Source organism: Mesoplodon mirus, assembly GCF_964341445.2.
Source record: "Mesoplodon mirus genome assembly, chromosome: 12".
In the NCBI taxonomy this organism is placed as follows: Eukaryota; Metazoa; Chordata; class Mammalia; order Artiodactyla; family Ziphiidae; genus Mesoplodon; species Mesoplodon mirus.
In genome coordinates, this window is record NC_138988.1 from 29,140,597 (window position 1) to 29,166,220 (window position 25,624).

The 25,624-nt window shown below is 41.1% G+C and overlaps 1 protein-coding gene across 12 annotated transcripts in view; it reads left to right on the forward strand.

Annotated features, from left to right (window-relative positions):
• The window catches only part of FHIT (fragile histidine triad diadenosine triphosphatase), a 1,482,405-nt gene that overhangs the window by 628,264 nt on the left and 828,517 nt on the right, over positions 1 to 25,624 (forward strand). The window contains exon 1 of one of the 12 annotated variants that reach the window (XM_082639704.1): positions 9,497 to 9,535. The exons of the other annotated variants lie outside the window; for them this stretch is intronic. The gene's annotated coding sequence lies outside the window, so the exon portion shown is untranslated. Of the gene's footprint in view, positions 1 to 9,496; positions 9,536 to 25,624 lie in introns of those variants that run through there. 12 annotated transcript variants of the gene reach the window in all.

Sequence of the window (25,624 nt, forward strand, 5' to 3'; positions counted from 1 at the left end):
GGGACCCTGATGCTTCTACTCAGTAAAGGAGTGTCATTGGTGGTTCCAAGGGCTGGCTTTGGAAGGCAGCTATGCTCACCACTGTACCACCTACACCACTTACAAGGCCTGGCTTTGGAGTCAGACAGATGGGGGTCATGTCCTAGCTCAGCCCCTTATTTGATGTATGATCGTGGACACATTTCTTTTAACAGTTCTCAACTTCCATTTTCTCACCTATAAAATATCAGATTATTCTGAGTATCAAGTAAAATATTTAAATTGCTTAGCACAGAATCTGACACATAGTAAGTATGTAATAAATGTTACTTTTTGCTTGTACACTGTTGTTATTGGTATTATGTTATTGACGTTATTATGTTTGTATACCCCAGGGCCTCCCATACATGTGCATATTTATGTTTTGGGTTAAGCCTTTATCCTTTTAGTTTTAGCAGACAGAAATAAATATTTAATTTGGCAGTATCTTGACATATAACACAAATTCTTTTCACACCAAACACTCCATCTTCTGGATACTGTCTCAAAATGAAATTCATGCAAGTGTTAACAGTCTCAGTCAATCTTTAAAACTTTGGTTTGGTGAGAAGGTGAAGTGCCACATTCATTTCTTCCCAAGAGGAGACTGCCCTCCGGTGGAAACAACTCTGGTAAGGGGAGAAAATCATTTTGGTAGTTAGGACTATCCAACAACTGTTCTGTAAAATTCTTTTCTGTTACAATATATATGTTTATGAAATTTAAGCATATCTGCAGGGGAGAAAACGCTCCCACTGTCCTAGTACCTCCACCGTCTGCTCTAATGATGGCATTCACCAATTAGACATTCATTCCTTTGACATTCATCTTCCGTCCCCCCACGTGGTACAGGCATTTCTTTAATCAAGTAATTCTTTTTTTTTAAATTTATTTGTTTATTTTATTTATTTATTTTTGGCTGCGTTGGGTCTTCCTTGCTGCATGGGTGCTTTCTCTAGTTGCGGCGAGCGGGGGCTACTCTTCGTTGCAGTGCGTGGGCTTCTCATTGCGTTGGCTTCTCTTGTTGAGGAGCACGGGATCTAGGCACGTGGGCTTCCATAGTTGTGGCTCGTGGGCTCTAGAGCACAGGCTCAGTAGTTGTGGCACCCGGGCTTCGTTGCTCCGCGGCATGTGGGAACTCCCCAGACCAGGGCTTGAACCCTTGTCCCCTGCATTGGCAGGCAGATTCTTAAGCACTGTGCCACCAGGGAAGCCCAATCAAGTAATTCTTTTTTTTTTTTTTTTGCGGTACACGGGCCTCTCACTGCTGTGGCCTCTCGCGTTGCAGAGCACAGGCTCCGGACGCGCAGGCTTAGCGGCCATGGCTCAAGGGCCCAGCCGCTCCGCGGCATGTGGGGTCTTCCCGCACCGGGGCACGCACCCGTGTCCCCTGCATCGGCAGGCGGACTCTCAACCACTGCGCCACCAGGGAAGCCCCCAATCAAGTAATTCTTAACCTAGGTTTCACAATAGAAAACTAAGGTGTTTAAAACATCCCGATGCCTAGGTTGCACCTCAGTTCAATTAAATCAGCATCTCTGGGGGTATAGGATCTAGGCATCAGTATTTTATTTTTAAAGTCCCCTGCACACACTGCACACAAAGTTTAGCCTGCAGCCAAGATTAATAATCACTGCTTCAAACCTTTTGGTTTTTAAACAAACTTGTTTTTAAACAAAGTAAAGCAAAAATACTGCTCTCATGTTAGTATGGTGTCTGCTCTTAAGCATGCATAAGTGTGCTTGTATTGGAGTCTCATCTCCAGGGAAATTTACTGGTACAATCTTGTTTCATTAGCTTGTTAATAAAGAAGAATCTTTTAGGTAGTAAAAGAGGGTGATAAGAAATGAATCTCTGCTACTTCCCCAACTGTAAATCCCACCGATGGGTTCTGTTTGGGACCAGTAATTATTTAGACTTTGATAACCTCATGGCTAAACTGTACAGAGGCATATGTTATGTCAAAAATGCATTGACATAGCATGAATTTATAAAAGAATATTTTCTATGTATTCACTGATAGTCATGTGTTTTTCTTTAGCCTGGTGGTTATACATGCTGCTAAATTTTCTTCTCATTAACATACGGTTTCATGTGTTTAGTTCATTATAGATATTTTATTGATCTAATCTTTTACTTAAATAAGAATTGCTATAGTTGTTTCTGAGTTTGAGGCTATTGAAGGAAGGTTAATTAATTTTGTTATCTGTAAAATAAAAATAATGATATTACCTACCTCCTCGGGTTGTTAAGAAAAGGGAAGAGATAATGTGTGTGAAACATCCTAGTGGCTGGCACAAGTAGGCATACCAACGTTGTTATGATATTTAGGCACAGTATAATAGAGGTCAAGAGCAAAGGTACTGGTGTTAGTCTCCCTGGGTTTAAATCTCATCTAGACTACCTGTCAGTTCTGTGTTGTTAGGCAAGTTAGTTACCCTCCTTAAGTCTTCATTTCCTTTCCTGGAAACTTTTAGGCAACTTTGCTTTTGGGGGGTGCCGTAAGGTAGCTGAAAATTAAGTCAGTTAAGTGAAATCATGAATTAATGTGCTAATCACTATTCCTGGCGTTTGGTAAACACCTTTTCGTATACATAACATAGGAAGAAAGTGTATGTGTGTGTGTGTGTGCGTGCATGTGTGCATGTGAGAGAGAGAGAGAGAGAGAGAGAGAGAGAGAGAGAGATAGAGAGGTTATATATTCAGTCAGAGCTGGAAGCGACCTTACCTTGCTCCTTGTGGTCCCTGAACCAGCAATATCAGCATCACCTGGGATTCTGTTAGAAATGTGTAATTTCACCACCCCAGACCTACTGAATCAGAATCTGCATTTTTAAAAGATTCCTGGTGATTTGTGTTCACACCTGAGCAGTGCTATTCTAGTCAACGAATGGCAAATACAGGGCAAAATTGCCACCACTCCCTTGTAGAACACCCTTGGCAGGCATCAGTCATCAAGCACTCCATCCCTCAGCATCCTGCCTAACTACTCCAGACAGCCTCAACTAGTTGATAGGAATTGTCATGCGAGATGCAACCTATAGGAGAAGAAACTTACTGCATGAAAACAGCGACTTGCCTGAGCTAGAAAGGCAGCGAGTTGTCCAAACAATACTCAAATTCAGGGTGTGTAACCCTCAAACTGGTAAAGCTGTACATTACACTGCCTCCATGGCGCCATTCAGCAACTCATAGCTACAGTATAGCTGGCTTTCTGCAACAACTGGCACATCAAAACCAGAAGGACAAAATAGGATTCTGTGACACCATGGAAGCTGAAAAGAAATTGCTTAAAATCAGATTAACAGTGCTACTGTGTTTAAAACCTGAAGCCTAATGGTAATCCCTGTGGTGATAATCTAGGCATTGTGAATTAAAAATATCTGTGATGATCGGTTAATTCCACTGATTTCCAAAATTCATTTATTTTAAAACTTTTTTTCACTTAAGCATTTTCTTTTTAACAAAGGCTTTAGTACTGAAGTGACCAGTGAATCCATTAGACACAATTTTGCAAAACTAACATTGAACAGGGCACTGAATGAGGACATTTGTATACTGCCTTTGCCTCTTACAATTGTTTTTGCTTGAAATTTTAAATCTTAGGCTGGAATGAGCCTTGAGATAGCATATGATCCAGCTTCTGTCTCTTGGGAAGGAGGAAAGAATTTTGTTCATCACCAGCGAGAAATATGTTTTGCCTAGAGCAGAAATGGAAACACCATCCTAATACCTCTGAAATTTATCTTAAGCATCACGTCTGCTGTTGCACTGAGGCTACAAAACATTTTCTGACTCATTACTCAAATGACTCATGCTCCATTTAGTGTGGTGGGAATACATGGAGAAGCAGCCAGATCCAACTGAGTGAGTAAGCAACTGGCCAGAGTTCCTTGCATTTTGTTACCTGGGCCGTTAATTTGCTAGAAATCTCAAGATGTTAATGTTCCTCTGAAGTGTCTGGCTGACATGAAGAGGCTTCTTCTTCTACTCTGGAGAGTATACCAAAATTTCTCCTTCTCAAAATGAAGCAAGGGATTCCCAATTTTCACATTTCAGGTTTATCCCAAGCTGTAATTATAGTTTAGGCAATGTAGGACAGACTCTATCAATTAAAAAAAAACTACATATTAATATATTTGTGTATATATATGTATATATAATGCTATATATTTATATATATATGTCTATATATATGTATTTGCATATATATGCATGCAGTGTATTTTTGTGTGTACATATGTATAGGTGCATATGTATGTACGTGTGTGTATATCTGTGTGTATATGTATATATGTGTGTTGTTTTACTTTAATCAAACTATAGTGATTTGTTTCAAAATTTCCAGGAAACAGTTCTTTCCCCAGTGCATTAACTTAGTCAATATACACATCTTTTTTTATGATTTGGAAGTTTTCCATATACAAGCATATTTGACTCTCTGCCACAAGAGATGGGTGAAAGGATAATTGCAGATGCATGAAAACCAGAACCAAGGATCTATGACAGTGTCTCTTGAAATAACATTAAAGGTCAGATCATAAAATTACTTTCCTTTTTTGAGTATTTTATTTCTTTGCTTGGAATTAATTTCATATCTAAAGGCATGGTATATGAAAGAAGACATCTAGGAAATGTTTTCTAGGAATTAGCTCTCTTCAATTGTCAAAAAGGAAATTTGGAAACATGTCTGTATAAATAAATATAGTCACATTTATATAAATTCTTTGTGACTCTCTTCAGTGGTGATGGAGTATGACTCCCTCATTAAAGTTTTCATTTATTTTAGAATACTAACATAAGGATCAGTGAAACCCATTTTCTCCTTGGAGTCAACTACTTTGTTTTTGGTTTGTGTGTGTGTGTGTGTTTTATTGAAGTATAGTTGATTTACAATGTTGTATTATTTTCAGGTGTATAGAAAAGTGATTTATATATATATATTCTTTTCCAGATTCTTTTTCATTACAGCTTATTACAAGATATTGAATGTAGTTCCCTGTGCTATACAGTAGGTCCTTGTTTATTTAGTATATAGTTCAACTACTTTGTTTTGTATTAACTTTTCAACTAATTTTCTTTTAAACTATTCTTAATATGTATGCCACATGAAAAGAATGTGTTCTGCATAAGGTAGAAATTAAACTGGCTAATTTCCAGCAAATGAAATTATGCAGGTAATTTATAAGAATAGGATCTTTTTTTCCCATTTTAAACTATAGGCTGAATAAGAAAGGGCAGATAATGTAAATATTTATAAAATAGATACATAAATGGATTGCAGTTCTCTATCCCTATCTATGTATTTAAGTGTACATTCTCTGTGTTCAGAAATGGATTTTGGAAGATATGTTGGTTTTCTTTAATCATCTTCCTCCCCTTAGTGCGTGATGTTGGGCTGGAACCATACAAAGTGATTTAAACACACTTAGTCTCAGGCCTTTAGGAGCTTAAAGTGATCTCTTTAGCCTTTCAAAGAGCTTGCTATGAAATTGGGAGTCACCTGGAGTTATTGAAGCAATTGAATTATTGTTAACTAATATTAGAAAAGGGAAAGCAGAAGATTGAAGTCTGTTTTCATAGCAGTTAATGAGGCATCTAATGATTCAAATGTCACTCTAAAGCTCGCCTCATTAAGACAGCATCTTCTTTTCATAAATGTCCTGGGGTAGCCGGGTAAATATATATATTCATTTACTTGAAATAAGTAACAGAGCTTTCCAACCAAATTTAAATATGAAAGGAAGCTTCTTAGCATTGATATCTTCTAAATGTGTAAACACATTTCTTAAGAAGAGCATCAGAGAGGTGGACTCTGTATCTTTATTCTCACAAAATTCAATTTTTGGATTATTTGAAAGTGGAGTCTGCCATCAAATTAAATGCACCATTGACTACATGTTTATTAAGAGCTTTATTACCAGCTGCCTTATTTAGTGTACTTTTATTAAAATACTACTGCAACTTCCATCTGAACACTCCTAATTTAGATATTTAATGGGAGGTCATAAGGCACTGAATTGTCCCTGTTATTTTTGACCTACTAGAAAGCATGGGGCACCTAACTTTAGGGGAATAAATTAAAGGGAGGGGATCTAGGTAGCTTCTGGACATTTGCGAAGCCTATGCACTTGATTTTTCAAATTGCTGCTGAAATGCAGCTCCAAAATTTGGTATATGAAAGCTTGCTTCCTGAACTGGCTCAGTGTTCATTTAAAAGAGCCAGAACCATGAAGTGCTAGGCCCTGTGCTTGTGATAGGGTAAATGCCCAATAAATATCTGTTGAATAAATGAATGAATCAATGAATTGGGTATTACAATTTGGGGTCAATACTGTCTTTTTTATTTCTTTGAGTAATAGCATAAAGGTGTTTTTCCATATTTACATCTGTATTTAAAGATGGTGATCTCCATGTTGGATATGCACTTATCAGTGGATGAGAGCAGTGTGTATACATAAATCTACCTATGGATACAAATATGTAATTAGACTCACAAGCTGTAGGAAATGGGGAGAAGTATGCAGGTTTTCAAACTTTCCAAACTGCCTAGAAAAATGGGTATTAATAGTGTTGCCTCTGGAGAGTTGGTTTTTCATCAGTCACCATCTCCGTTACGAGGAAAGCCCTTTTCCCATTACTTTTCTATTTTAAATCTATTCCCCTGCCCTGGCTGATTGAACATTTCTGAAATGTGCCAGGCAGAGAATCTCGCCTCTTCTCTCAGCTTGGAAATAATAATGTCTTCACATTTTCATGGCCTTTTCTGAAATGGGAACCTTTCATTTATGTTTCACTCTCAATTGAAATAAATTGATTAACGTCATGGAATTGTGTTTCACCACAGACCTTTCGAAACAAAAAGCTGCTTTTCTTATGTGGTAAGGGAACAGATTGTCCTAGATTTCTTTATGCTCCAAGGACTCAGGAGCAAAGGATCTGTTTTATCATTACATGTTATTGAATCCTAAAGAATGATCAGGTTTCATTGCATCCCTTTTGCTGTGTTTTTCCCTGGAGCAGTCCCAGACCCCAGGCCCTTGGCATTTAGTAATCACAGAGCTCTCTCTGGGACCTCTCTTCCAAATCTCTCAGATTTTCCATCTCCTTTTCTTTTTGCCCTATGAAAGGTTCTGTACCTTGCCTTCCACTTCTTGGTTTTTTTTTAGTTGTAATAATCATATTCTTAATTTCCAACGATCATCTTGCCTCTTACACTCACATTTTCCCCCTCTCACAGCACTTGTGTTGATTAATCTCTGTTTCACCAGGTCCATTCCCCTCTCTTCCCTGCCCTGAATCCCCTGAACTTCCTTGCTGGTTTTCCCAGTGAGAGGCATCAGTACAAGTTTGGAGGATGAGCTGAGAACAAAGTCAGGATATTTTTTACCTCCTCTCTTTTGCCTCTCAGCCTCATCTCTAGTTGTAGGTGTGTCCTTCTGTTCCTGCAGCTCCCTCTGGGCAGCTTGGTCTCCAGGGGTAGCACTCACTGACCTTGAGTAACACTATTCCTCCCCTGTCCCTTCAGCATTAGGGGTCGTGATGGCTCCCCTTGTTGCTAGTCTCTGGTGCCCACCATCCATCATTTGTTTTCTAACACTGTCCATACCTTTATTCATGACTCTTCACCTGAACCATCAGGAATGAATTCTGTTCTCTGATGGATAGACAACCTGTTCTCAGCTTATAGATGTGGACTGTTCTTGATTTCTCTGAGGATTTGAATTTGAATTTATATTTGTAAGTTCCCATTTGACTCATGACTTCTGTCTCTTGCCAGTTGTTCTCTCAATGTTAGCTTTTCTTAACTCTTTTATTCTTTCAAATGAAAATCTCATTTGATTAAATAGGTAATTCGTAAGGGTTTCCTCCCCTGCTGTGAAAGCCAATTTCTACATCTGATGGGCCTCCCCGCCTTCAGTTCCAGTCCACTGAGCCCTCCTGGACATCATAACCAGATTAATATTCCTTGTACACCTCTCTCTAATGTCTAAACCAAAAAAAAAATAGATTTTTTGGTTTGGTATTGAAAGTCTTTGAGCATCTGGATCTCAGCTTACCATTTTGATTCTCTTATCTCAGTAGACCCTCGACCTAGATTTCCCTTCCCCACAAGCACATCTTTCTCATCCCTCTTTCTATGACTGTGCACATCTGATTTGTACTCATGTTCCTAACTAGCTTGTAATCTACCTTCTCAGCCAAGTGCAGAGATCCCTTCCTCCTTCACTCTTATTCTGACCTTTATCACTTACCTCCTTGTCTCACATATTTCACTGTATGTCTTGTCTTACCAACTAGAAGGTAAATTCTTTGGAGACTAAGATTTTTAAAAATTTTGTTTCTCGTTCAATTATTCACTCTCCACTCCTTCAAACACTTTTGCTATTATCTCTGTTCTTGGGGCTATCAAGATGAGACAAGCAGTGTTCCCAGCTTCAAGAAGCTCACAGACAACTGGGGAGACAAGCACATAAGTAACGGGGACACAGTGTGAGAAGGGCCATGATAAGACACAGAGAGGCAGGAAGAAGGAAGGAAGTCTGGGAAGGCTGGGATGTCTTCCCTGGGTTTTCTTACCCCGGCAGGTGGAAGGAATGACAGAAGATGAGCAAGGGGCACTCTATAAATATTGGCCAACTGGTGGAGCTTTGTTTTTAACTTAGGAATGGGGGTATCCAAGGCTACACGTTTAAGTAAGGCCCTGGTTCCAAAGTGATCAATTGGACCATGGTGTAGCCAAAGTATGGATTGTTATCCCAGATGGACTCTTCACAATCCTGAAGTTTCCGTTCCCAGGCTGTGATTCTTGAGGGGTTAGGAGGGGAGTATAAGACTCACAGCACTCCACAATGCGTCCTTTTCAGCTGTGGCTGGCTGCTTTTCTGAGAGCTTAGCACCTGCCTCAGCTGTGCCCAGTTACCAGATGATGCACAGGTGGTACTGTTTGAAGCTAATGTGGCACTGATCAGCGTCACTCTGGTCTATGCTCAAAGTTAGTTGTAATAGTTAGGGCTTCAAAAAAAGCTAAAGTAAAAAGAGAAGAGAAGGAGATGCAAGGATGCAGCTGATAATTTGTGAGCAAAATCACAAGCTTACGTGGCTTTGCTGAGGTTGCTTCCCTTGTTGCTCTGCAAGAAAAGGCAGAAAGTAAGAAAGCGGAAAGCAGGAAAAAAGGAAATGGCTTGGAAGTCTTGAAGAGCTCCGACTCCTGGCCTTTTCTAGCTCTCCCAGCCACTGGGTTTCATTTTTTAATTAAGAGATAGAACACAGTAGTGGAAAGTACCCAAGACATAAATGAACACACCATGAATTGCCACCAATGGGAGAAGCTTCAATTTTCTGCCTGGAGGGAGAAAGGTCAGAATCCAGGTGATGAGAGTTGTTTGACCCCGCCCTTCCTCCAGCCTTTAATTGGGGGCAGCTGACCTTCCTTTCCTTTCTCTTTTGGAAAAGCCAGAGAGAGTGGAGTGTGTGTCGTCTCTCCTGTTTCCTAGAGCTGCTCTGGATCCTGCAGGTCAGTCCTCGACTCAGGAAGGGCACATGTAGATCCTAGTGAACAAGGGTTCACATTGGAGGTGGGTGGGAAGTGTACGAGTCTTTTAGGCAGAGTTTTGCAGTGCTCTGGCCTCTCCTTCCTATTCTCACTGTGGATATTTAGTTTGGGGATCTGAGGCGGGGAGAAAAAGTGCAGGAGATAGGACTAGGATATGGCTGGGACATTTGCAAGCAAATATCTGCTTTTCTGCAGAAATCCAAATCCACAGTGAGATTGGGAAGGGACTTCTGCAGGGGAAGGGAAAGTATCTGATGGAAATGGTCATAATTCCTAACAGTGCGCCATGGTAGCCTCATGATTTGGGTCCACCCTCTGCAACTGGGTTAGTGACTTAACCTTCTGAAGTCTATACTTTTTGGCACAAAGCCAGGCAGTTCTGGGGAAGAGCTTGTTCTTTGGCTTTGGACAGATATGAGTGCAGGTCCTGGACCTGCCGCTTAGTAGCTTTGGGACTTGGGCAATTCATTTTACTTCTTTCAGCCTCAGTTTTATCAACCAAAAAGTGGGAATAATAGGAGCTATCTCACTGAGAGGATGAAATGAAATACTACACATCGAGCAAATTGGTGGTGGTGGTGATTAAATAGCTCCCCTAGTTGCTGACCAAATGGTCCCGATGTTTTATCCCACTATCGCTTTCCTTTTTACATCTCCTCAGCCAGCATTCTGCTCTTTTTACACTAGGATGTTTAAGGGACTTTTGACTCAGGTCAAAAGAAATAATGTGGTAAATCTGACCCTCTATCCCATTTAAAGTCTTCTATCCTTTCTGTCAATGGGCCACATGTGTTTTGTTTTGTATATTCTAGGACTTGGGATGGTAGGAGTTGTGCAAGGGGTAGAAAGAGAAACCACAGGGCATGGGTTACATGGGGAATACTAATGGACCTCACAGTTGGCTACTAGTATAGGGTGGGACATGTGGTCTTTTTTTTTTTTTTTTTTTTTCCTTTTTTTTCCGGTACGCGGGCCTCTCACCGTCGTGGCCTCTCCCGTTGCAGAGCACAGGCTCCGGACGCGCAGGCTCAGCGGCCATGGCTCACAGGCCCAGCCGCTCCACGGCATGTGGGATCTTCCCAGACCAGGGCACAAACCTGTGTCCCCTGCATCGGCAGGCGGACTCTCAACCACTGCGCCACCAGGGAAGCCCCGCGTGGTCTTTTTGAAAATGTTGGCTGTGGACTTTTAAGCTATTATGTTAACAAGAATCTGTTTTTCCCCCATTGTTATTTGTAAATATGCCTAGAGGTTAGGATATGATAGGTGTATCCAGTAAATAGAATAAATATTAATTATGAAATACAGAGAGGATGTGGCCCACTGATGCTCAGCTTGGAGTAATTAAAATAAAAGGAATTCTCTATATATGTGCAGAGAAGAATGCCACTTACTACTTTTTTGTACTGGTTTGAAATTAGAGATTTTACATCTAATTTCTGCCCAAATACTTCTGTTACCTTAGTCAGTTGTCTATTAATGGCTTATCTTGGAGTGTTGGTTTCAAGTGACCGTGATTGAGAATTAAGACTCTAAACCCAGAAAGACCTGCAAGATCTTTATAATCCAAATTTTCTAATGTGAGTTCAGAAAAATACTAGTCACTTGACATGATCTGTCCCCAAAGAATTCTGTGCTTAGGGAGATGCTGCAGATTATAGTGCCTCCTGGAGCCAACAGTAAAATAGTTAATCTTCTGCCAAGTCCTAAAACCTCTGTAAAACCTGTGTAGTTGGATTATTCAACTCTTTCCCAAATCCCTTTGAACATGGAACCTTTTCTTCATGTAATGCTTGTTAAATCTTCCAGAACAAACTTGGGGAAACACTATCTTGTTCCAAGCCTTCATTTTGGAAATGAAAAGCAAAGGCCAAAGAGGCGATTTGCCCGAGTTTCCTATATGGTGAGGCCCTTGAATTTTCTGCCGGTGTTCCAAATCAAACATTATTATCTGGTAATTGAGGGAAGATGCTAATGAAAGGGAATTCTTCCTCCCATGGACTTTACCTAATAGCTCTTGTTAACTTGCTTCCTGATCTTTTCTGCATTTTGGTTTTCAAAGAACAGGATACATACTAGTATTGTTTATTGTGCAACCATGTAAGTTCTATTGTAGTTATAATTTTGTTTCTTTTGAATCCATAAGCTTTCTCTCTTCCCTCTAAAGCTCACCTGTCTTTTATTCCCACCCCCACCCCCAACTTTACACTGGCAGAAATGTCACTGTCCCTTGTTCTTCGTCTTGAGCATTACCCCAGGTAACCAGTCTGAGGACCTGCTTTTTGCTCCCAGAGAATATGCAAATTCCTGTGCGCTGCAAGATTTTCTCAAATTCTCCTCAGAAGCCAAACGACTTATGCATAATCTACTACTGCAAAAGGAAATTAATTGATATTAATTAATCTTTTTCCCCTCGATGACAATTTTTTTCTTGATCTCAGTGTAGGTAATACATTATGCAGGGTTCTTAATGTTGGCTTGTGGATGTGCCATTCACTGGGGTCATTAAGTACCCTAAACCACACTCCTCAGGATGTGCCTTAAAGAGCAAAATTGCAGGTCTTGCTCGCCAGTCTCCTGCAAACTACGATGGCCACTAAGTGTTCTGAGAAGTTTGGAACGAGTGTTCTCTTCAGTCCTGGGTTGGCAGTATTTGATGTGAGTTCAGTGTGGTTCAATCCAACAAACGTTTGCCTACTCAGAGTCAAAACATGTGCTCTGTTCTGGAGATTATTTTTTTTTAATGTATTTGGTATTGTTGCTGCCCATGAAGAGTTCACCTTCTAGTGAAAAAGACCAACTTCTAAATGAACATGACACAGGGTGTTAAGTGCCGTATTATATGGTGTGCAGAAGGCTAAGGCACAAAAAGGAGTAAATTGAATGGGAAAAGGCTTTATGAAGCACTTTGATGGCATCTTGAAGCACATCTCTTTGAAGGCCAAAAAGCTTGGTAATTGAAGTGTGATAAATATGTTGTAGGCTTCCGGGCCCTCATGGTCTCTGTCCCACTTCCAAAACTCTTGTTCCAATTAGAACTCTTGCTCTCAAAATATGCCATATATGGAAATGTATTAATATCAAGTGTATTGATGTAAAAATTCACCATTTCAGTCCAGATTATATAAATTTCAGTGTAACTCTTTAAATAGACCATCCTATTATCTTCTTCCTCTATATGATTATTCCTACCACCTCCTTAGTACTTATTATTATTATTATTATTATTTTTTTTTTTTTACCATACGTGGGCCTCTCACTGTTGTGGCACAGGCTCTGGACGCGCAGGCTCAGCGGCCATGGCTCACGGGCCCAGCTGCTCCATGGCATGTGGGAGCTTCCCGAACCGGGGCACGAACCCGCGTCCCCTGCATCGGCAGGCGGACTCTCAACCACTGCGCCACCAGGGAAGCCCTTTTAGTACTTATTATTATAGGTCAGCCTCTGTACTGAGAAGCTCCCATTTCTTTTGTTTGTTTGTTTGTTTTTAATGTATATATCAGTTTTTACTAAGTTTTTTAATACAGCAGATTCTTATTAGTCATCAATTTTATACACATACATGTCAATCCCAATCGCCCAATTCAGCACACCACCATCCCCACCCCCCCGGGGTTTTCCCCCCTTGGTGTCCATACATTTGTTCTCTACATCTGTGTCTCAATTTCTGCCCTGCAAACTGGTTCATCTGTACCATTTTTCTAGGTTCCACATACATGCTTTAATATATGATATTTGTTTTTCTCTTTCTGACTTACTTCACTCTGTATGACAGTCTCTAGATCCATCCACATCTCAACAAATGACTCAATTTCATTCCTTTTCATGGCTGAGTAATATTCCATTGTATATATGTACCACAACTTGTTTATCCATTCGTCTGTCGATGGGCATTTAGGTTGGAGAAGCTCCCATTTCTTGCTGTGTTTATTTTCCATGTAATCCTGACAATGATCCCATGAAACGTTACTTTCCAAACTTGTCTACACATTGGAATTCTCTGGGGAGCATGACAAACTACTACTGCCTGTGTTCCAGCCCCAGAGACTGATTTAATTGATCTGGGATGTAGCCTGGGCTTTAGGGTTTTTAGAAGATCCCCAGGTGGTGACGAATATGGTTTAAAATTGATTGTGGTCATGGTTGTTCAACTCTGTGAATAGATTAAAAACCATTCAATTGGATACTTTAAATGGGTGAATTGTATGGCATGTAAATTATATCTCAATACAGCTCTTATACTTAAAAAATCCTAGGTGAATAATTTGGGAAGTACTGCTATAAAGTAAATGGAGAAACTGAGACTTAGAGAAACTTAGTGACGTGCCCAAACCCTCATAGCTAGCCAGGGTGGAGTAAGAACCCAGGCAGTCTGATGCTAGAGTTTGTTCTTACTAGTTACTTCATCCTATTGTCTTCAAACATGAAGATTCTGCTATCCCATGACTCCACAGTATATGCTTGGAGAAGTAGTGATGGATTTGCTCCCATCTATCCACACACCCTCAACATGTCATGTTGTATAATCAGTGGATCTGATTTGCAAAATCATTGGCTTTAGGACAAGATAAAGGAATTAGCCCGCTTGGGAATAACATTCTGAGTCGCTTTATCACAGTACTGAAATGAGCTGAGCTAGCCTTCTTTGGTGGCCAGGAGGCATCCTCCAAAGCACATTGAAAGAAGAACACATGGGTATCAAAGTTATAAATTCAAAACCAACTGTTCTGCATCCTGGAACCTGAAAATAGAATTCTATTTAAGAGATACTGCCTGGAATGTTACCTTGCTCTTTGTCAACCCTCTACTGAATTTGGGTATAAAACGCACATAAAAATAGTTCAGCTATAATGGGAGAAATGTTTGGGTTTTGTCTGCAGATTGGGAATAAGAAGGCAGGCCTGCTTGGAAGGCCTGCTTTTACCAGTCCCACGAAAACACAAAAGGAAATGAGCCTCTTCATAATAAATTGTCATAAATGTGTTTTCTGGAAAGAAGGCTGAAGGTGTATGTCCCTAGAGCAGCATGGTGACTTTCCTGAGAGGAATGCTTTGTCTCTTCTATGTAAAGATGATCACTGCTGACCTCTTAATGGCTGCTGCTGCTCTACCTATGTGCTCCCTTTCTGAATAAAGATTGAGTTCAAAAGGATGAGCTCAGCTCAGAGCTGAAAGGGAGGGAACTCATTAAAAATGGCCTTTCTAGAGGCTTAAAGGTTGAGTTTCAGGGGATGAGTTTAGTTCATTTTGCTTTAGTAGTTAGGTGCCAACTATCTTCTCAAGTGTTGAGAAATGTAGCAATTTGCAATCTATTTCTTATAGACAAACATCAGCTGGGAGACTAAGTTATCTTAAATACTAACGATTAAAAAAACAAACAAACAGCATTGTCTGTAGTTGCTGGAAATATTTGCTTGGATTAGTGTTTGTTTTGTTTTTAAATTAATATTAATTTCCCTCTTTTGTAAGTCAATGAAATCCATTGTGCTAATACTTTTCAAGGAAGAAGGAGTGTCTATTAGAATCCAGTAGGGAGGAATAAAGTAGGAGCTAGGCATTCTGGCATTCTCTAGCAAATGAAAAGGTTGTACTGTTTATGAATTCTTTTATTCTGTATTTGGGATCAGCCCAGCTGATTGTTACTGGATCATCAGGCTGAGTTACCGTGTGTCCTGTAGGGAGGGGTGGGGTGGGAGCTGGGGTGGTGTGTCCTCCTGGAGGCCTCCCAGTGGCACTCAGAGGTACTCTGACCCCCTTTTTCTTAGTTGTTCCGTCATATCTCCATCCATCAGTAAGTGCTTTTAGCTCTTCTTCCAAAACATGTCCAGAATATGACCCCTTCTCACTCTCCCACTGCCGCCTCACTAGTTGAAGCCCCTGGCTCAACTATAGAGCCTTTTCCCTGTTAGGGCTGCTTCTATCCTTGCCTAGCCATAGCCCGTTCTCCACACAGCAGCACGGCACTCTTTAAAATCTAAATCAGATCGTCTTACTCCCTGGCCTGAAAACCTCCAAAGGTTACCTGTTTCAATAAGAGTAACATTTAAATGGCTTAGCCTGGCACTGCTTGTCTGCATCACCCTTATCTTTCTGTCTATCCTGGATCATGATCCTCTGTTTCACCAGGCTCCAGCCAGGTTGGCCATCTTTCTGTTTTTCATTCGTGATTCAACTTGGTCCACATGAGGGTCTTTGTGCTTGTTCTTCCCTTTAATCAGAGGGTCTTCAGGGCCCCCAGTAAATAGCAACCCTTTTCCCTGCTGTGTTTCCCAAATTTGTCATTGAAATGTCATTGAACTTGTCACTGAAATTGTGAAAGGAATGGCAGATAGAGGCCAGGCGTGGTGGACATGGCATTAGATCTTAGGCAAGGTGGCTAGCTCAGGAATTCTCAGAGTCTTAATATACATATGAATTACCTCGGATCAAGTTCAATGCAAATCCTGATCCAGTAGTCAGGAGTGGAGCTGAGAATTCGCATTCCTAACAAGCTCCCAGGTAATGCTGACACTGTTCCTCCCAAGACCACACTTTGAATATTAAGGGGCTGACTGGTATTGAACCCCCCCAAATTTTAGGCCAACTAACGTACCCTTATAAAATATTCAGTGCCAGGCTCCTCTTAAAACCTGGGAGTGGAGAAAAGCAGGCCGCCCTCACTAACACCCTGAATGGCTCGTCTCTTAACTAATCGATCTCAAGTGAGACTTTTCTTCTCAAGTGGGCCAGAGGGATCCCACCTGACCATCCAATCTTGATCAGTTATCCCATTGCCCATCCCTTTCAGCTCCATTATCCCATTTTATTATTTTTTCCAGCTCTCACGATGATCTGAAAATCTTATTTTACTTGTTTATTGTTTTTCTCCTGATTAGAGAAAGGAGCTTAGCTTGTCTTATTCACTGCTGTATCCCCATAATTATAAAAGGCAGTCCTCACTATATATAGTTCCTGAATAAAATAATATGGAGTAGTTAATCTAAGACAGATTGACCATAAGTTCCATGATGGTGGAGCCATTTCTTTCCTGTTAATCGTTGTGTCTCTAACACCTAACATAGGACGTGACACATGGAAGATGTTGAGTAAGTGAATGAGAAATCAAATTAGAAATAGGGAGAACATGCTTTAGAGAAACAGCTAGTGGATCAAGTCAACTAGCAGGTGTTCCTTTACCTAGGGGTAGGGTCATCTCCATACTTTCCCAGTCTTTGTTTTAATATTAAGAATTGTGCCTGAGTAGTTGGTAACAGGCTGTTTTGGGGGGATGGAGGGGGCGTTCAGAGTCTATTATCAAGAGGCTGCTGACGACTGTACCACTTGATTGGAGGCCATTGTCCACTGACACTTCTGAGCAGAGGCACAAACATTCCTGAGAAAGAGTGAGCCATCTATTTCCACCTCTCATTTTTCTTTCAATGATACCAGAACCACAAAGTTCGGTTGCTGAGTTGCCTTTTCAAGTCATAGTGGATAATGGCCTTAACTTTTTTTCATCTCTGTGAGAATTGGGCTATTCGCCTGTCCTCTGCCCAAATGGCTATTGCATATTTTCTCATTTCAACATTCTTGACAGAGGTTTTTTTTTTTTTTTTTTTTCCATTTCATCATCATCTGAGGCTAGGAAAAATGGCTCAAATATTCTTTGACTAGCTCTTACTCTGTCAGTAGAGGTTTTGAGGATTCCACTTCTATAACTTGGCTGTAACTGGATTAAACAGAGAAGAAGAGGGAAAGAAGGATCGAACTAAAATTTGTTGAGTGTGTCTTGTAGTCCAGGTGCTTTGGAAGAATAGCTATATGGAAAGCTTGTCCTTGAATGTTGTTCTTTGTTTCCAAAATGGGATTGGCTTTTATATAGGTCCTGCTTTGTATCTTTCTGACTGGTAATTTGAGGTCTAATTCCTACATGTAAGTTAGTGCTTTAGGGCATTCTACTGTATTGGTTTGCTTTGGTGTAAAAGAGTAGGCTCTTACAGGATACATTAAGTAACTGTTAAATTCTAGAGATAGGGACTTAGAAAAGTGCACGGATTGAGTCCATTATTCAGCTGATGTTTACTGGCTGTCCACCATTTGCTAAGCACTGTGCTGGCTGCTGTGCACGTGGGAATGTCAAATGGAATCTTATTTCTTTCTAGGAACAGTCTATTCTCTCTAATCTCTGCCTCCTTCCTTCCCTTCATCCCTGTTTTAGACACACACATACACATTCACTCTTTCCATTAGGAAAAGCAGCAACTGCCCTGCCTGGTGACAGCCTGGCATCCCCTCAGCTGTGGCCTACATGCTAGTAGATTAAAGGTCATCACGTAAAAGTGGAGAAGGGGCTCCACCCTGCCCTCTTTCTCTTGGTCTTGCCCATAGCTGTGAGGTGTGCACGATCACTCTCTTACTCAGTATGTGGCCTGCCTGATTCTTGCCAGTTACCATTTTCAACCTTGGACAGGGAGAGGAAGTCAGATCAGACCAGACCTCTGGACCTGGGGCCCTGGGGTCCCATTGATATTAACGAGATTGATATTAACGAGTACTTGGAGAGGAAGACCCTTTTGGTTTTTGACTTGAACTAATTTATGTACGGTTGATTTAGAGACTTCAGAGACTACTGAGAACTGCCCAGCTATTCACAAAGCTGTTCTTGCCTCTCTATGTGGCTTCTGGGTCTGCTTGGGGAGGGGGGGTAACAGATAACCCTAATCTCACCCAGCATTCCCTGCCTGCAAGATCATGATCTAGTATGTGAGGTGGAAAATTGAATGCATAATTATAGTATGAGTGAGGGGTACTATATTAGGAGTGTGTCCGAGGTATGTTAAATAAGGCAGAATGGTAGGACAGGCCCTCTGCATGTGTTTCACTAATTAAGACCTCATTCTTTTGCAACAGATTGCATCTTTTTTTTTTTGCGGTACGCGAGCCTCTCACTGCTGTGGCCTCTCCCGTTGCGGAGCACAGGCTCCGGACGCACAGGCTCAGCGGCCATGGCTCACGGGCCCAGCCGCTCCGCGGCATGTGGGATCTTCCTGGACTGGGGCACGCACCCGTGTCCCCTGCATTGGCAGGCGGACTCTCAACCACTGCGCCACCAGGGAAGCCCAAGATTGCATCTTTGATAGTCTTGATAATGGAAGGAAGTTGCCCCTCAATATAAGCTAGTTATCTGTGCACTGTCTTGTTTGTAAACTTATAAACTGCAGTTTCCTCATTAGAGTGTACCATGTTACAGTTAAATTTGCATTTTACTTACTGTGATCTGAAACCTTTGGGAGTCATCATCCTGAAACATCCACACTTAACTTCTCTGGACATAGGTGCCCTGGCCTGTCCCCAGCAGCGTAGCATGCCCAGAAAGGTAAGCCACCAACACAGGAAGACTCCAACATTTTAGCAGTAGACTTAGGCAATTGAAGGAGAGTTTGAAAAACAAGCAGATTTGTCGTAACAGTGTTTGTAGGATGGCTTTGTAAAGAAGATGTGTTAAGTGCCCGTAGGAGAGACGTGCCTGTGCTTTCTCTCTTGCCCTGGAGCTGGCAGGTTAAACAGCCTCCCAGAGAGATGTGTGTTTTTCACCCTCTCAGTGAGTTAATGGAGAAAGTGAGATTGATATTAACGAGTACTTGGAGAGCAAGAGACCCCTTGTGGAGCAGTGTTTGAAGATCAGAATGTTGTAAGGTGCATTGTCCTCTCAAGCCAGAGAAAGTGCATCAGCAACTTGAGTGGAAACATCAATAAAGAAATAATAAAACCTTGTGAAGTGGAAGACTTCTGGGAAAGTGCATTTAACAAAATTGAAGACAAGAAGGGTAATCTTAGCAGCAGCAACCTGAGAAAACGTCATCAGAGAATTTAGCTGTAACCGGGGGTGCTCTACAGCACATGCACACTTCACTCCTTCTCGGTGACAGTGACACATCTTTTGTAATCCTTTCTCTGTGCACCCTCAAAATGGGGTTAATGTTTTCTTGCTTTGTGCTGAATTTCATAGAAATAAGTGCCCCTAGAGAAATCTTAATTGTCTCTCTATTTCTTTTTTTCTCATGTTAATTCCCTCTACAGTTGAAAATTAATACTACTGTGGATTTACAGAATTTGCTAATTAGTAAGAAGCTTGACATTTATTAATACAAAACTATGAATAAACCTACTAATTTAAAAATTATGTCACCATCAGAATGTTCCCATGGAGGCTGGAAGCCCCGAGAAAAAGGTAGTCTTTAGATATTTATTAACAAGGTGATTTGTTAGAGGATTACCATAGGACATGTTATTTCAGTGCTAGAAGTTTATTATTCATGTTCCTAACTCAAAGAGTTGAGTTTCTGGGATATTACATGTGTTACCACATCTTTAGCTTGAAATGGATGGAACCATCTCAAGGCTACCATGAAAGCTTTCCCTGGATCACTAAGTCTAGTGATAGGCTAAAAATGAAAAGTAGGTTTTGCATGTCATGTAGCAATTGTGGTTGATAGGTAATGACAATCTGGAAGGCTTTGCTAAGAAGCTCCTGCTGGATAACACGTTATACCTGGTCAGTGATGTCAGTCATGTATAGGAGGAGGAAGCCACAGCGTGAGTGCCGGGTGTGGGCCCTTCCTGATATAGACCAAATCAGGCAGTGAGCTTCCCAAGCAACTTTTGTTCTTTTCATTGTGTGTCAAAGCTCTTGGGAATCTGGGTTTAGCAGCTGAAATGTTCTTCCTGGATTATGTCGCAGGAAGAGTTAATAATACCATGCTAGAACTCTAAAAAGCACTCTGAGCAAAACTCTGACCTGAGCCGTGAAAAGGCCTCATGTGGCCACGTGTGTACAGGGAAGACAGTCAGGGAGATCACATGAGGCTGAGTGGCTCAGAGTTTGTTTCCTGAAAAGAGAAAGGAACTGGGGCAGGGTTTAGAGGGCACCCCTCTCTTGTCAGCAGTGGTTCTGCAAGTGGCTTCTGACAGTCTGCACCCTGGCACACAAAGGCAAGGACTGTAAAGATAGGAGCTTGGTTGTGCCAATCAAGCTCTGTCCCAGGAGGGCTCTTGAAGTCGGGATCATCTAAACAAAATCACTTGAAACTGGGATAAAACTTTTCAAGAGAATTTTTTTTTAAGTCTGTTTGTTGCTTTTTTCAAAAAGCAATGGCCTTTGCTCACATTTGTCATCAAACCAAGGTTCAGGTGTGTAGGTTACTAATCACTGGCATTTGAAATGTTACTTTGAAAGCAAGAGCCTTTAAGGCTACGGAACTCTAGAGATGCTCCTTGGGGAGAACACTCATCATCATTTTCCAAGGACTGGAAATCTACTCAGCAATACATATGCACTTCATTAGTGATTGCTTGTCTGCCTTTTAATTACTGTGTTGTCCTGCTCAGCCCAGTTGGCAGTGAAAGGTGCCATAAATCACCCTTAGCAATGGCACAGGCTGGAAGGAGAGGTGCCCCTTCCTCTCCATGTTTCTCTTATGTCGTGGGTGAACCAAGTGAGCAGGTGTGGCAGAGCCATGGAGAGAGTCAAGGAGAGCTTGATTGTGCCCTTGGCCTGTTCCTTTGGCCCTCAAAGAAATGGCGTGGCCACCCTGTGGGCGCTGAGTAATCTCCTTCCACCTATGGAAAACCAGACTGAGTCATGATTTTCCATGAATGACTGTAGGCAGCAGCAACTGTGCACTTGAAAATTAATTCCTTTCCTGCCAACATGTTCTTTTGTGTGCTCTTGATTTCACCTCCTCACCCACTTGGATGTAGACATTTGCAATGATCATTTACATTAAAGGAAGGTACAACTGATGTCACAGGGGCAGAAGATCTCTCCTAGCATTGCTGGAGGTAGAGAGCAGGCCCATGTCAGATGCCCTGGTATAAATCTTAGGTCCACGTTTTACTTGCTGTGTGGGCTTGGGCAGGTGACTTCCACTCTCAGTGCTTTCCTCTTCTGTAAAATCAGGATGATGAAAATACCTCCTTACAAGGCTGTTAAGAAGAATAAGTGAGATATTTACATGAAGCATTTAGCTTAGTGCCTGGTTTATACCAAGAGCTGCAGGACTATTAGCTCATTACTAGTATGATTAACAAATGCAAATCTTTAATAAGTTAACTGCAGAAGTTTTCTAACTGTCTCTACATGGTGGGTATCCGTGCAAGGTGTTCTTGCTGGCTTCACATGTATAGAAATGCTGACCCCGAGTACTCTTCAGAAATGGCACCTCTGAGCTTTATAAAGCTGTGGAAAGAACATTCTTATCCCTGTGTCATAGTCATTTCTAGACAGTGCTCAGCATGGTGATCATTGTGGATGAGGGAGCAGCTATGCTGGACACAGGTAGAGTGTCACACCTGGGTGAGGCCACTGCTTCTCACCTCTGACGCTGGCCTCCATCACCTTTCCTCAAACCCCACCGTAACCCCTCATCTTGCCCTGCCCTTCTCCAAGCAGTGCTTGGGTAGCCAGTTTGGTTTACTGAGACAAGCTTTGAGGTCTTAGCTGATAGGTGACCTTGATCGAGTCATTTCACTTCTATGGGTTTTGTTTACTAAATATCTACTGTATAGGCTGTTGGGGTTTAAATGAGCTAATGCAGGTCAAGGACTAACATAGGCCCTGGCACACAGGAGGATTCAATCGATGCTCATTGGTTGTCATTGGTGCAAGGCTCCTGCTGCTGTTGAAGGCTAGGAAGTCCAGGGAGGAATGGATTTCAGGTCAGTCCTGTCTTCCTCCATTAACTACAAAGACCTCCTTGTCATAGTTTCAGGGGGGACCAGCTGATTCTTCAAACTGTATCTTTCTGTCTCCTATGGATCTGGGCCTGTCCTTCTTAGGTGCTCGGAAAACTGCACAGATGTCAATTAATATTTATCCAGCACCTCTCGTGTTTGAGGCAACATGCTGGACACTGTGGGAGATGTCAAGGAAGGTTTGTATAGGACAGATCACCCAGATGATTGTAAGAGCCTCATTTTTCTTTTGAGGTCAGGTGGAGATCAAGAGAAGTAAGAAAATGACCAATTAGTCTTCCCTTTTGAGAACTCTCAGCTCCAGTAAGCCCTTATACAAGTGAGGAGGAGGACAAGGAAGAATGAAATAGTACAGCGTTATTATAAGGGAGGCAATAGCCAGTATGTAAATGAGTACACCACACATAGGAAAGCTGTTTTGAGTCAGTGTGAATCATAAGACCAAAGTGAATGCACAATAGCCACCCTGCAAACCCCAGCTCTCCTGAAGAAGCTTGCCTATAGAAAGAAACATCCCACCTAGCCTGAACAGTGGAGCCACGTGATGGGATTCAGGTGTGGGTCTTAGTCTGCATGCTCGTTAGTGTTTGATGATGCTCCCCAGTAGGCAGTTGGAGCCTCATTTCTGTTTGTAAGAGTAAGCTAATAATTAAGAGTTCTGAGATCCCAAATGGTGACAAATAGAATGAAGCGGTAATGAGATGGATGGGAATGGAGATCCCCTGATGAGCGCCGATCATGGTGAGAGGATGAGGAAATGAAAAGACACCATTGCCACTCCTAAAGATACTGAGAAATACCTATTTGTCTATGGCACAGGGAAATGGGAAGGCATTTATCAGGCACTAAAAAGCGAAGCTACCCTGGATGGAACCTTGGATAAGGCTGCGCTGCAAAATCCGTTCTGGGGGGAAGATGGGTCAAGACTTGGACTGACTTCAAATTCATGTTTTATAGTTTGTGGTAGTGAAATATGCAGAAGTGGGAGTGGGGAGGAGCCCTGTTTCAAGATCCTGTGAGAATTTCTCTTGATTATCTGCTGCTGCAACAGGTCTGACGATGTTAGTTCTAGTGAGAACCTAATATTGAGACTATAGTTTGACTTTTTGTGATTTCATTTAACCAACATCTTCTGAGGACTGGGAGAAGCCAGTTGGATGGGTGGTCTGGAGTGGCCGGCCTTGAACGTAGATCTTACCATCAAATGAGCTTCCTATATGCTGTTGAAAAGGATTGAAGGAAGATCTTCATACAGTTCTGAACTTGTACCTTTACTGGATCATACAACCTGAGGTAGACTGTTAATAAGTTTTATCCTTCATGTAATTATCTTTTGAATAGCACAATTAGAAATTGCAGAATATGGTAGCACACTTAAAATAGAAGTACGTCCATCTATAAATTGCTAGTGACACTTAGCTATAATCGACACTGTAAGTAGCCTTACCATTCCATTTTTAGTGAAAACCTATGAGTGGCATTGCTTCACCACAAAAAATCAGGCAGTCCACATTAGTTAAAATGTGGTGAAATCATCTTTCCCCTGTGAAGAATGGTAATCATTGCCTTGTATTCATTTGTGTTGGGGGTCTTAATTTGTTCACTGTTAACATTTAAAATATAACACAATTTGGGTAATTTTGCTTTGGCATTCCTTTTTTTTTTTTTTTTTTAATGTGCCAGAAGCCTTAAAAAAATTGTTTTAAAAAGTAAAGAACCCTGGATGTCTCTTAACCTCTGAGAGGCCTGTGCCCTGATGAAGGGATGCTAACATGTGGTTCCAGCTTCTGGAAGATTGCAGTTGATAGATTTACCATACCAGCTGTTGGCACCAGTTCTAAGTTGATGTCCCCACATGTCTATCCATGGAGATGAACTCTTAAAAATCTTTCATGGCTGTGTAAAAACTACAGTATTAATGGGAATGCAGTAGAAAATGATTACTCCAGAAAGATACATGACATTAAGGTGATTTTTCAACCTGTAATTCTTTTCCTTAAGTATTGTTTTAATAGCATAACCTGTAAGTTCCCTTCTGCCATTGCTGTTCATATGAAGATACGGTTTGGGTTATTTCTCCTGTTAAGATGAATCCCAGCTTGCATCAGACTGAGAAGTCATGCCATACTTTGTCCTTCAGTTGAGAAATCTTCCTTTTTATTCAGGCTTCTCTCTTTGCCACCCGAGCTGGCTATCTACAAGCACAGGCTGTTGATTTTCTAAATGGCTCTAGGCCTCGATGCTGGTGTTAAAGACCTTCACCATCTGTATTTGCTTTGACAGGATACATTTTTAAAACGACATAAGTAATTTTAAATTTTATACATTTTTGTACACATGGTACTGTGTTTAATACTCAAGGTCAAGTTGAAATGTAAAACACATAGAAGTCATCCATTCATTCCCTATATCTTTCTCTATTTGATGAAAAGAACTTTAGGAGCAATTTTTTTTTTTTAACAGGCGGGCTCTTTTTTTTTGAAGAGCATCTCTCCAGTGGATCAGTGGGAGAAGGGGGCTGGCAATTCACATTACACAAGGGTATTTGAAAAAATTCCCTTCAAATAGCTTCTCCAATGCCTAGTCATAGTAGAAAGTAAAAGTATGCAGAAAAGGTAGTAGAATTGATTCCAAACCCATTTTCTCAGAGGAAAATCATTCTTAATTTTCAGATTTCCTATATGTACACGTACACACAGAAATGATTTTAAAATAGTTTAATATGTGCTCACTATTCTTTGAAAGTAAATGACATATTTATGTAGCATGAATATAAAGCTCTATTATATCTATATCTAAATACAAGGTTATATATAATTATATAAATACAAGATTATACATGTTATAATTATATAAATATAAGGTTATATATTTCATAAATACAAGGTTTTGTCTTCCTTATTTGTATTTCATTCTCTCATTGGATGAATTGCCTACAAAGCAGATGTCATTATCGAGGGGTGGGTGGTGGCAAGAATGTAATAGGTCCAAAGAGCTCTGGGGCACTTCAGGGAGTAGGTGTAAATACTTGTCCGGAAATTGGCAATGAATGGGCAGGAATAAGGGGTTCTTGGCCCTCACTGCACATTAGAATTACCATGGGAACTCTGAAAAACAACAACACTAAAAAAGACCCTGATGCCCAGGTCTCAGCCAGACCATTTAAAATAAAATATATGGGAGTGGGCTGTTGGTGAGTATGTTGAGAAATTGGAGCCTTAATTCATTGATGGTGGTCATGTAAAATGATGGAGTCACTAAGGAAAACAGTTTAGCCATTCCTTAAAAGTTAGAGAGCTTCCATAGGACCCAGCAATGC